The following is a 12400-nucleotide window of genomic DNA, read 5'->3' as shown; positions in this document are numbered from 1 at the left end:
CAAAATGAAAAATCGATTATACTTACATATGTGAGATTTCATTATTATTTTAATTATCTCATGTTTTGAAACATGATTGTTATATATTAGACGAATATTTCAAATCATTAACAATGACCAATTCTAATTTATCTAACAGCAGCAATAAGCTTACTTTAAATCAAAGAGAGGACAAAGGTTTTGTTTGCTAAAACATTTCCATCAGGATTTATTATATTGACAGTCAATATCGTAATAATTATACATAGAAAATAATTGTTGTCTAAAATATCTTGGAGAACATCATGTTGGCTTACTGATAATAAAACAGTTTCACATGTATATCTTACAAACTTCGCAACTGTTTTGTTAAGATTAAAATACATGAATTATATGACTAGATTTAATTATATTAATAGTAATAAACTTTGCTACAACTAAAAATAAATGATTAACCTACTATTTCTGTTAAAAGATCATGAAACGTTGAAACTTTTAACACTAACTTTTGTCAAAGACGATCACGTGGTTACTTATGCTGTGAGCAAAAGATGATACATCATTGTCTCAACAAGTTATCAATGTTTAAAAAGAAAAGGTTGTCACTATCTTAGGGGTCATCACAAAATATGTTTAAACAATTAGTTACTAATACTTAAAATATCAAAACTTACCATTTCCTATAGATTATTTACTTTAAGTCAAATCATACAAACAAAACTCATAAAACTTTGCAGCTGTCATTCTTTGTCGTTGAAATCCACTAAAGAGGCATAAAATAAAAAGTTGTTTCAGTTCAGTAACATATCAGTCACACTTTGGCACTGCTCCATTTCTAGATAGTCGTCATAACAACTATAATGTTTTTGAAACAGTGAATAAGCATATTCAGACATAACAAATAACATAACATGAAAAAGGTCACTTCTAAGATGAGAAAATCTATTTTACAATGCACAGTTCAACCGAGTAGCTCGACCATATCTACGTAAATTATTTTTCATTTAGTTCATTTTCATTTAGGCAGTGTGATAGTTTGGCGGTGTTTTTCTGTTGAGCCAATATCCTTTACCAACAATATAATGATCTCAAACACTTATCCAACCTATGCAGATATTGACTACGAAAGGAGATGCCGGAGTCATTCAGATGATGCAATGGCCTCCACAAATCTCAAATCTCAACCCAGTTGCCCATATCTCGGACTTCATTTACCAAAATCTTGACAAATCAAAAGATACGTCCAGGGGAATTTTATGGGAGTGTGTTAGCGACATTTGGAGTAAATTTCCAAAGACAATTTGATTAAATATATTGTAACAAAGCCTGAAAGACTGTCTGTAGTTATTAAAGCTAGAAACGGACACACAAAATATTAACTGTTTGCTGAACTTAACCACTTCCACTGAGTTTCTGTTGTACTATGTATGAAGTTTAATAAAATGTTGATGTTTCGCCTGTGGTTTACCTTCCATTGTTCTTTGAAAGTAGCCTGAACTGTAATTTTTTACTTTGTTCTTACACTTTCGCATAATACTATATTTACTGGTTAATTAGAAAAGGGACTTGAACTCATTGCATGAGGTGGTTTTATTTGTTTTAATGTTGTAAGTTCAAATAATTCATTTTTCTCATAATTACACACTTCATTTCAAAATATTGAGGGGAGTATGAATTGAAGTGAAGAAATACTGTTTTTTAAAGATTTACGAAATACTGTTAGCTTGTTTTGGATTTAAATTGGAATTAAACACAAAGTTGCACAATGGGTTATCTGCACTCTGCCCACCACCCGTAATAAAATCCGGTTTATAGCAGTAGGAATCTGCAAACATACCTCTGTGCCACTGGAGAGGGGGGCCAATTTCTGAAATAAGGCATGCTATATAATGTTATGATCGATCTTAAAGGTAACATCAGGAAACATGATTTTGTCTACTTCAGAACGAATTTAACAGTATAATCTCCAGAAGTGAGGAAATTGTAGAATTTATTCAAAGGATCAAGACTGTGCTTCTCAAATCTAAAAAGAACATTGATGAATTTTAATCGGAGATTGGATTTAGGTTTTGTTGTTGTTGTTTTAAATATAGGGAATTTGTTTTAAATAAATATATATATATATATATAAAGATAACATTGGGAGGCTCTTTCAACTCAAGTAGTGAAAATAAGTAAAAGTTAAGTCTATCTAATCTGTAACAAATCGACTTATTTCCTACTTTAACGTTTCAGCAAGCTTGAAATCTTGTACACTGTCGTAATTTGTTGTAGGTCTTTGTTACAAATGGTGTTTAATTCTCTCTAAGAAATCTTGGACTAACATGGCATCAGATCAACTTATTTACCTCGAGAAACTGCGATAAATAACACAATAGCTGATTCATTCTACTAACTTCAAAAAATTCTATACTCTCTCAATTATATTCTCATTTGTCTTTCTACTCGCTCAATTTTTGAAACAGCTATCCCGTTTTATATTCTAGCTTCGAATGTACGAGAAAAACTTGACTCAACTTATGACATTTAAGGAATTCTAGGCCTATCTTAATATCATGTGCCTTCTAATAAACACAAAAATTACAATATTAGAAATATAGCTTAAAACAATATTAAACTCTTACACGTGAGCATGTTAAAGTGATATAGAATTACTAATTAAACTGTGAAGCGAAACAGAACAGGAGTGTAATTATTTTTCCCATCTGAGGATTACATTGTTGTATAGTTATGCGTCTCGTAATGAGTGGTTTCTGAAAACAAAAACAATAATAGCTAATATTTCTAATAATAAGTATTGTTCTCAAACGTAAATTTCTAATTATTGTCATAAATTTTTCTAATAATCACAGTCAATTCCGTAGCAAAGAAATGTCACCTGGAGCAAGACCGAAATACACCGCTTCCTTCCCTTCAAACTCTAAAAATAATAACAAGAGTTTTGTTTGTTTGTTTTTTACTGTGCCAAACAAGAAAAAGAAACACATCCACATCCTCACAACATTTAAATACATAATTTTCAGGATTTTGATGTTGCAAGTTTGCCTATAATGTCATCATAATTCAAGGAGCTGACAACTTTATGTTCGCTTGACAAAATCGCTAAATTTGACAACCTTTCTTGGCTCGTGGACGAATGTAAGTAGTTTTAACTAATTTTAATATTTGACGTGTTCGCAGGACACAACGACTACAGGGATAGTAACGAAATTCTCATAGCTATTTTAATATTTAGGTGAGTTGTTACAATACCTCACCTGTGAAGCATTTGTAGCACCACTATATGTGCTGCTTTGTAAAAGTTCTGCATCAATAAAACTGTTTCAAACTTTACAGTTCCTATTTCAGAAAAAAATCTCCATAATTTAAGTATTTGCTATATTTTAGTGGGTATATTGTGAAATAGAATGGCCATTCCAAAACGTAAAATCTATTTGTTTGCAGTTAAGCACAAAGCTGCACAATGAGTTATCTGTCCTCTGCTTGCCATGGGTATCAAAACCAAGTATCTAGCGTTGGAAGGTTTAGGAAATATGTACAACATGGAACATATTTACTGATTTCTGTTTAACAAACGTGTTTGAACGCTATTATATAGTCCATTGTCATAGTATTGCTCTCTGCAGTTGTTAAAATCTAAACAGTGTTTTAGGGAATTTTCTGCAATGTCAGTAACTAACCCTAAACTCATTTTATTTTTTGTTTCGATAAAGTCAATAAAACTTTCTTCAATGGATGGATTTTTTTTTCACTGAAAAAATAATTTTTGTTCTTTTTATACTACCCAGTAAATACATCATCTCATTTTGAATAGCGGGTGAAAAATATGATAAAGTTGTGAGACCTTTCTTTATATTCTCAATGGAACAACAATTTGTTTATTGTACTTATTGGTCAGGTTAACTATATTAAGAAATACTACTGAATTCGAAGAACAGATTACAAAAGAGAAACTTTCTAAAGCAACATTATAATGTGTACAAAAGAGAGTAACGTCGATTACAATTTTCAGAACGTACCAGCATTTTTTTTCTTTTCTTCTAGTCTTCCTTAATTTCAAGTTCTTTATTAATCGTGAAACTCTTTGTAATAACATTTCAAAGTTTATCCAGGTCATGTACGATTTTGGACATTCTGTGGAAATGTTCATGTTGATAGACTGTGGGGTTTCTTTTTCTCCAGTTGCAGAATATCTTTGTAGGAATGGCTATTGCTGGGATTAGTAGAGTCCGTTTAATAAAAACTGTGCAAAAGAAACAGAAGAGGACTTTTTTAGTTTTGCTATATAGAAGCCATTTTCTCTTAACTATTTCTCCGTTTGGAAGAATTAGTTTGTTTTGCTTTGAATTTCGCGTAAAGCTACACTGGGGCTATCTGCGTTAGCCGTTCCTAATCTAACAGTGTAAGACCAGAGGGAACTTGGGCTGCTCTTATACCAACGAATAGTGGGATTAACCGTAACATTATAGCGCACCCACGGCTGAAAGGGAGAGCATGTGTTGTGTGATAGGGATTCTAACCCGTGACCCACGGATTACGAGTCGAGTGCCTTAACCACCTGGTCATGCTAAGCCTAAGTTTCTTCTTGCTGGTGTTTCTATGCTTCTTCTCCTCGGATTTTTTTTTGTCTCATAGTTTTATTTTAGTGCCGTCTCTAATAAACCATTACCAACATAAATAAATCAAAAAGAAAATCAGGACTTGAAATTTCGGTTCATTTTATGTACCGTTAAAACATGGTAACCATCGCCGCTAAGCCTTAAAATATAAATTGGCTAACTAAAAAACGCATACATTAACACTCCTACGAAAATTGGGGCCTAATAGGCCCCAGAGCAACTTGAAAGGTTATTAATATTAGGCTAATAATTTTGTATTTAAATGAAATTGTTATTAACTGACCCTATCCCTTTATATTTTAAGGAGCAATAATATTTTGACTTTTCAGACATTTGCGAAATAATATTTAAAAAATTTTTTTAAACATCCACTAAAAGTATTTTGGGGCCTATTAGGCCCCAGATCAAAAAACATAAAAATGACTTTATTTATTACCTGAATAATTCTAGAACAGGCCTGGGCAACCGAAAAAAGCAAATTATAGTAAAAATATATTAATTTTATAACTTCTTTTCAAAAGATGGATATTTAGGATAATAACTCTACTCCAACAATAATTTTAAACGGTCCTGATTATTGCCTAGTTTGCTCACGCCTGTTCTAGAACATTCTAGAAACTTTACAGAAGTATTTAGAATAATCTAGAATATTCTTGAAGCTTCTAGAATATTCTACAAGAATCCACAAATCCTATATATATAGGAGCTGAAATATTCAAACCGTGTCAAAAATGATATCTCTTGATGAAGCTGTACATTTACTGACAAAACCATCCGATGATGAAAGTGAACATGATAATGTCGAAGACTACTCTGAAAGTTGTGATGATGATCCTTCTGAAGCCGAAAATGATGAACAAATCGCGCCGTACCCTTCTGAAAGTAAAGAAAGTAATAAAGAAGATCTTACTACGATGCCAGTGAACGAACTTTTGTCCAAAGATAAGAATTTTAGTTATTCAACAACACCTTATAGGATCAACAGGAGAACCGCAGCTCTCAATATATTCAATGGGAACCCAGGCATTACAAGGCAAGCTGCTCCAAGAGTCTCTACACCATTCGAAACATTCAAAATTTTCATTTCTGATAATATGATGGAACAGATCATTCACTCAACAAACACCGTCATGAAAGAACCAATTTTTGAAGAAGACCTCTGGAATTGGATCGCAGCTGATCTTTTCCCTGAAATAAGCAAATCCAAAAATGCATCGATAGACGAAATGTTTTCAACCGAATTCGGTTTGCCATTTTTGCAAAAACTGATTACACAAGACAAATTCAAAAAAATGTGCTCAAAAATCAGATTTGACATCCACTCTCAAAGAAATAAAGAAATCAAAGATGCCGCCATCTCTGGAGTCTGGAATTTTTTCATTGAAAATTGCAAAAACAGTTACAACCCAAGCGAATACCTGACAGTGGATGAACAACTATGTAACTTCAAAGGAAGAGTTGGCTTCAGAACATACATTCCGACAAAGCCAGACAAATACGGAATAAAGATTTGGTGCCTAACAGATGCAAAGACAAGTTACCTCCTCAACGCTCAAAGTTATACTGGAAAGGTTGGAAATACGACAGAAACAAATCAATGAGAAAGAATAGTCAGAGAACTGAGTCAGCCATTTCTTGGAAAAGGAAGGACAATAACGACAGATAATTTCTTCACAACAATGACACTTGCCAAGTACCTACGAACAAAAAGAACAGGACTTGTTGGAACCATACGGAAATCAAGAACCTTCCTGCCTCCTGAAATAAATGCAAAATCTAGAGAGTTATCACCAAAGTTTTTCTACCATGACGACATCACTCTTCTCAGGCACTCAGACAAACCAGGAAAATATGTGCTACTACTGAGTTCTCAGCATCAGTCTGGTGAAGTAGAAGAGAATGGAAAGCCCAAAATCGTCAATCTTTACAATGCAACAAAGGCAGATGTCGACACTCTCGATCAACTGGTGAGATATTATACAACAAAGAGGCGATCAAAGCGCTGGTCAGTCTGCATATTCTATAACATTCTAGATCTTGCTGCGTACAATGCTTTCGTTCTATACTCGACAAAACATCCAGAATTTCTTCGTCAACATAAATCAAGAGCCAGAAGAGAATTTATACGGCAATTGGTGCTTGAAATCAAAGAAATTTACTGCAAAGATAATGACAAAATAACCTCATGTGAACCGCCTGCAAAGAGGGCAAAAAGAGGACGATGCCATTTGTGCGGCAGATCAAAAGATACAGTCGAAAATTGTTTGCTCAAATTGTAAAAAAAATGTTTGTCAGAGCCATTCTAAAGTTGTTTGTAATGAATGTTGCTAAATCACTGTGTTTCTATTGGAAAAATATATGGGGCCTGATAGGCCCCAAAATCACTTTAGTGGATGTAAGTATTTTTTTCGTATGAGTGTTAAATCCCTGATTTAAGTAAATTATATTTTATAGTTAAATTAAGAAGAAATATTTCTTCTCATAATATATGTAAAATGTCGTTTAGTAAATATCTGTAACTGGTTTAGAGTAAATTAAAAAATTAAACATAATAAATGTGTATAATATATTTTTTTTTCGTAATTAAACAAAACGCTGTACAAGGGATTATTTGTACTGTACTTACTATAGCTGTCGAAACTGATAGCTAGTGTTTTAAGTTAACAGACGTAACGCTGTGGCACTAAGAACTTACGTACTAAAATAGAGATTATTTAATATTCAACATATGCTAGGAATAAATAATGCTTAACATACCTACAATGATGCACCACTTTATAGGTATAAAAATAAACAATAAACACCTAATATTATTTATAAAAAATGTATAAACTTTTAGCTTCAACTAATATTTTTCAACTTTATACAAACGGATTTATGCATTAATTGTTAAGTATATTTTATGACCTTGGCGTCTTTAGTAGGCAACTATTATTGTTACATGAATTCAGTAAGCTAAGACCGATAAATCATAAGCAAAGACAGATATGAATTTATAAGTTCAGCTGTTATTAGATTTGAGACATGCCATGCATATGCATTAAATTCCAGTGTTCATAATAAACTCTTTGGTAATCAAATATTTAAATATATATTTTATTCGAACTGTTTTAAACTGAAGAAAAATAATTATTATTGTTTATTTATAAACAAATCTGAGCTGACATTGAAACAAAAGTGAGCAAGTTTGTGTCGTTTAAATAAACTCATTTATTAAATCAATGCTGATGTTAAGGTTTTTATAAAACATTATACCTACTTCATTGAAAAGCTAGTACATTACACTTAATATATATTTTAAAAATATTTTATTTTATGTTAAATACTTTTAATTCTTCCGACATATTAGGTCACTTTTAGAGATTCATAAACGTATATACTACATGCTAAAAATAAACGTGTGAAGAAATTAACATTTAAAATGATGTTTTCCCATCATAAAAAAAGCTTCCTGCCAAACATCCGTGTTGAATATAATATTCATCATGTAATCCATAATCAACATATATTTGCAATGTCAATATTTGTCTAGTAAAAAGATAACCATTTTGGACAGATAAACGTACATTCACCTTCGAAAGAAAACCAGGTATATTAAACATTAGTTTGAGATTTTGTACGAATATACAATAGTTATTTTTCTTTATCCATATATCCCTCACTGTACGAATCTTGACCTTGAAAATGTTTCGGAATTTCTCAAGCAACGATTTGTTGTGGTTAACTATTATTCAAAACATTAGCTATCTATACAGAATTAAAACCGCCTATGTTTATAAGTTATACGATATGTTTCGCGTACATTATATGATATATACTTATAGTCCACAAATACAGCTAATTTTTCGTCACCAAGTGTAATTTGTAATGATCCTAAGGTCGTGTCCATCATATTAAAAAAATAAATAAACAGCACATAATTACAAATAAACAACTGTTTTTCTGCTCACATGAAACTTCTAGATTAGGTAACATATCAGTTACAATGTTTGTTACTCGCCTGCTCTTTTGAGAAATCGATTCGCCTGTCAACGCCTGGGTTTGTCGCCTTTCTCTCTTACTACTATACTGATCCCTATAACATGAAGAGTCCTCTAGTGTGTATATATATATATAGCCTACTTTTCTGTAACAGGTAATTTATTTATATAAATGTTTTACTACAGGTCTTGTCCTTTTAACTTCAATTTACCCAACATACCGAATGCGTAAAATATCACTTTCTAGTTCAACCCTTAGCAACTTTTAGAATATACGTCGGCCTGTGTATCCATAAACGTACTTCAGTAAAATTAGGAATTATCGTGAAATACGTTATATTATCGAAAGAGGACACAATTTGAGTTCTTTGATTTGTCTACTGATATGACAATGCATAAATATATTCAATAAGTTTTAAAGTAGTAAAATATTAAAATGAACTTTTACAATATGCAGATATTAAAATATTTATATCTATTTTCACTCTATAACCTTTTCTAATTAACACTTTCAGGATTTTTGTTTTAATAATAATTACCTATTATATAACATACAAAATTGTCAATGTATAAGCTGACAAAACAACAATCCATTACAAAACACTGCCATCTAGGTTACAACGAAACAACTTTGATGGTCATTGGTTATAAGAATCGAAATCAATACACTATTTAATTTTCCATTTTCTGTAATTTATAATAGCTATAAAAGCACTGAAATTACCAAGGCTTTAAACAGAAGTAGTAAAGAAGTTATTTTGAAATAACAGAAACTACTGCGTGAGTAGAAATAATAATTAAGTTTTAAATGCAGGGTTTTTTGTTTGTAAAGGCACACATTGAGCTATTTTTCCCATTTCTCACTACATGCACCCAAACTCGAATTTTAATATTGTAAGACTTACCACTAAGGCACCTGGGTACTTGAAGGTAGGGTATCGTACTTGATAAATATATCCATAATAACTACCTAAATTATGCCATGAGCTCTTCTTGAAAACAACGAGCAAATCAACAAAGTACATAAAATCTACAGTTTTAAAGCCAAAAGCAAGGGACGCTTTAGAAATCAATAGGCCTAAGATTTCTGATAAAAAATACCATAAACTGCTATTTTTTCACGTTCCTTTTTCTTTACCCAAGTTTGAAAATCAAAGGCAAGTAAAAATGGCATTTTATTACAATGTAATAAACACCTCCCCACCTTACGCCTGTTTTTTTTTCTCTTTCGTATGAAAACTTAAACGTGAAAGGTGAGAGATATTTATTTACATACGCGCAGAATTATTTTTTCTGAATTGCTATTTTGTTGCATTCATCATAACTAATGTGTGTGGATTTACTTAACGTAAGAAAACTAGAGGACGCTGACTTGCTATTTTTATACACTTTTGAGTATGAATCGAGAATAAATAAATTAAGTAGAACATGGAGTGAAAAACACTTTATATGATTTGCATTAAAATATATCATCAATCTCTGATTAATGACTTATGATGTGTATCGATATCTAAAAAGAAATAATAATTGTCTAAAATATTTAAAAACCCTAACATACACTGTGCTATGATTACAGAAATTGAATTTTACAGTTATATAAATAGAGTCTTAGATATTCAGTGTTATTGTTATGCCAACGGAAAATTTGAAAAGTGTTAACAATCAGAAATTTATAAATGATTTAACTACAAAATATTCTGCGCTGTTCATTTGAAAGATTGTTGTAAAAATACCATTTTTCTATGAAATTAAAATTCTACATAGATGAATTTACAAAGTTTAAAATGCTACTTTCAGTGACAATTTATTCAGTTATTAAGTAAAACAAATATATATATATATTATTTGTAGAGAGGTTACAAATGGCAAACAGTTGTTTATCCAATTGTTACAAGATGGCAGCACTATAAACTATACTACATGTACATAAATAAAGTAGTAGTGTTGATGACAATATCATCTGTGTCAGTGACATGCAATGGGTGTATAGTGGAAAATGCGGTGAACGAATGTATTGTTAGGAAAAGATTTTTTTTCTAAAGTTTTGTATTATATTACAGACATAGTTAAAGTATTTTGCTGTATCAAAATTACCAACGACATGCTTTATTTTCTCACTAAGTCCTTTAAAATGAGTTCTGGTGATATTGTGACCTAAACCTTTTCCGAATATTATCTTAGGCAATGGGCCAGTAGGTTACTACAAGCAGTAGCTTATATAATTGAGTAAGTATCATTACTATCATGTTGACTTTGTGAAATTGTTTCCCACATGTTTGTAATGCAGTTTTCAATTTTCGTGTAATATTAACTACACAGAAAACTTTCTTAACGTACTATTACGTATTTTACAAGTCTTAATGTGTTATGTTTAGAAACAGGTTATTGATAAAAGAAGACTTGGGTATAATGTTCTAATAATACTACTAGAGCAGCCAGTAGGTTTAGTTTAATTAATAATACACATTTTGAACCTTTGTTATTTTGTTAATGAAAACATTCATAATAAATAAGGTTTTATTTTATGGCGTTAATAACATAGTAAACTTAAGTTTCAAATAAATCTTATGTTTTACTAAATTTTTAATGAATTCTTTTACGAAAATGATCAAATACGCTACAAAGTAGTTAGGATCTACACAAATCCTTAAAAGTTTAATTTTTGTTAACGTGACGTTCAGAAGTAAATAAATCACCAGAATTTTGTACATTGTCAGTGTAATATTGTTCATATCCTATGACCTGTTTTCTGAAAATTGAATATTCATAATTATTTAATCGACAATGTTTTATATACACTTTAACGTGGATATACATGAACCTTAAAACATTTATTAATCTGTAAGAAACAAAATGAAAGTACTTGAAATATGAAACAAGTAGTCTTGGGAATGTACAGGCAAAATAAACATAGTGAAAAGAGTTAAATGACCTTGACTTAAGATATATTTTACTTCTTGTGATTGAAATTGATAAAATTTAGATTAAAACTATAAATTAAAAAAAATTAAGGTGTGAAAAAAATCATAAGAAAATTTACATTATTGATATTCATGATTTATATATATATATATATTCATTTTCTGTAGGATTAACACATTTGCAACTTCAAGGAAACTTAACTAGATAATTGCATCAACAACCCTATAGCTTTATTTTTAAATAGCTGTTAGTTGGCATTGTGAATAATTTTGGGTATAAGTTTATGTGTACTAAAATATTTTGTAACCAAGATGCTTTGGAGCAAAAATACTGTTATAATTGTGGGTATTAAGACACTGAACACAATTTCTTTCACTCTACAGTGTGGGAACATTGTGTACAACATTGTTTGATATCAGAATGTATATATTCTCCTATTTAAATAATTAACATAAGTTTTAATTCTGTAGCATAGTTTTTATACACTTATTTGTGACACTGGATAACACCCAAACCCTGATGATGAGGCTCAGGCCATTCTTTGTAATTGTCATTTCAGTGACAGTATGAATCTCGCTTTGAATATTGAAACAAAATAAGAGGTAGTTATAAGTTATATTGCAGTGCTTTTCAGTGAAAAGACTTTCACATCTACACTTGCAGCAATGTTCTAGATCCAGTGTGAGCACATACTATGAAGGTACAACGAATACAGCAATGATATAACATGTAACTACTTAGCAGGACATATGGGAGTGTGGATAGGAATGCCTTGTTCTTATTTGAGTGCATATTTTGTTTTTATCTATTTACTTTTTTAATATCTATTTTTGAAACTTCCTGTAAATATAGTATTACATGCAGGATATTCATCAGTACAATAAGCCTTGACAATATTTT

The 12400-nt window shown here is 30.9% G+C and overlaps 1 protein-coding gene and 1 long non-coding RNA gene across 13 annotated transcripts in view; one reads left to right on the top strand and one right to left on the bottom strand.

Annotated features, from left to right (window-relative positions):
- Nucleotides 1-201: 201 nt before the first annotated feature.
- On the bottom strand, nt 202-8691 carry LOC143250716 (uncharacterized). The gene is made up of 3 exons (XR_013028314.1): nt 8599-8691; nt 3999-4222; nt 202-834 (listed from the first exon to the last, which is right to left on the bottom strand). It is a non-coding gene; the product is annotated as an uncharacterized LOC143250716 (long non-coding RNA).
- A 1825-nt stretch (nt 8692-10516) lies between these two features.
- The window catches only part of LOC143250677 (inositol-trisphosphate 3-kinase A-like), a 59376-nt gene continuing 57492 nt past the window's right edge, over nt 10517-12400 (top strand). For 7 of the 12 annotated variants that reach the window (XR_013028305.1, XR_013028298.1, XR_013028313.1 and 4 more), the window contains exon 1: nt 10531-10804. The gene's annotated coding sequence lies outside the window, so the exon portion shown is untranslated. Of the gene's footprint in view, nt 10805-12400 lie in introns of all 12 variants that reach the window. The other 5 variants (XR_013028309.1, XR_013028308.1, XM_076501625.1 and 2 more) reach the window with 1 other exon arrangement.

This window comes from Tachypleus tridentatus, chromosome 1 (genome assembly GCF_004210375.1).
Source record: "Tachypleus tridentatus isolate NWPU-2018 chromosome 1, ASM421037v1, whole genome shotgun sequence".
Lineage (NCBI taxonomy): Eukaryota > Metazoa > Arthropoda > Merostomata > Xiphosura > Limulidae > Tachypleus > Tachypleus tridentatus.
This window is presented reverse-complemented; position numbering and strand designations above follow the sequence as displayed.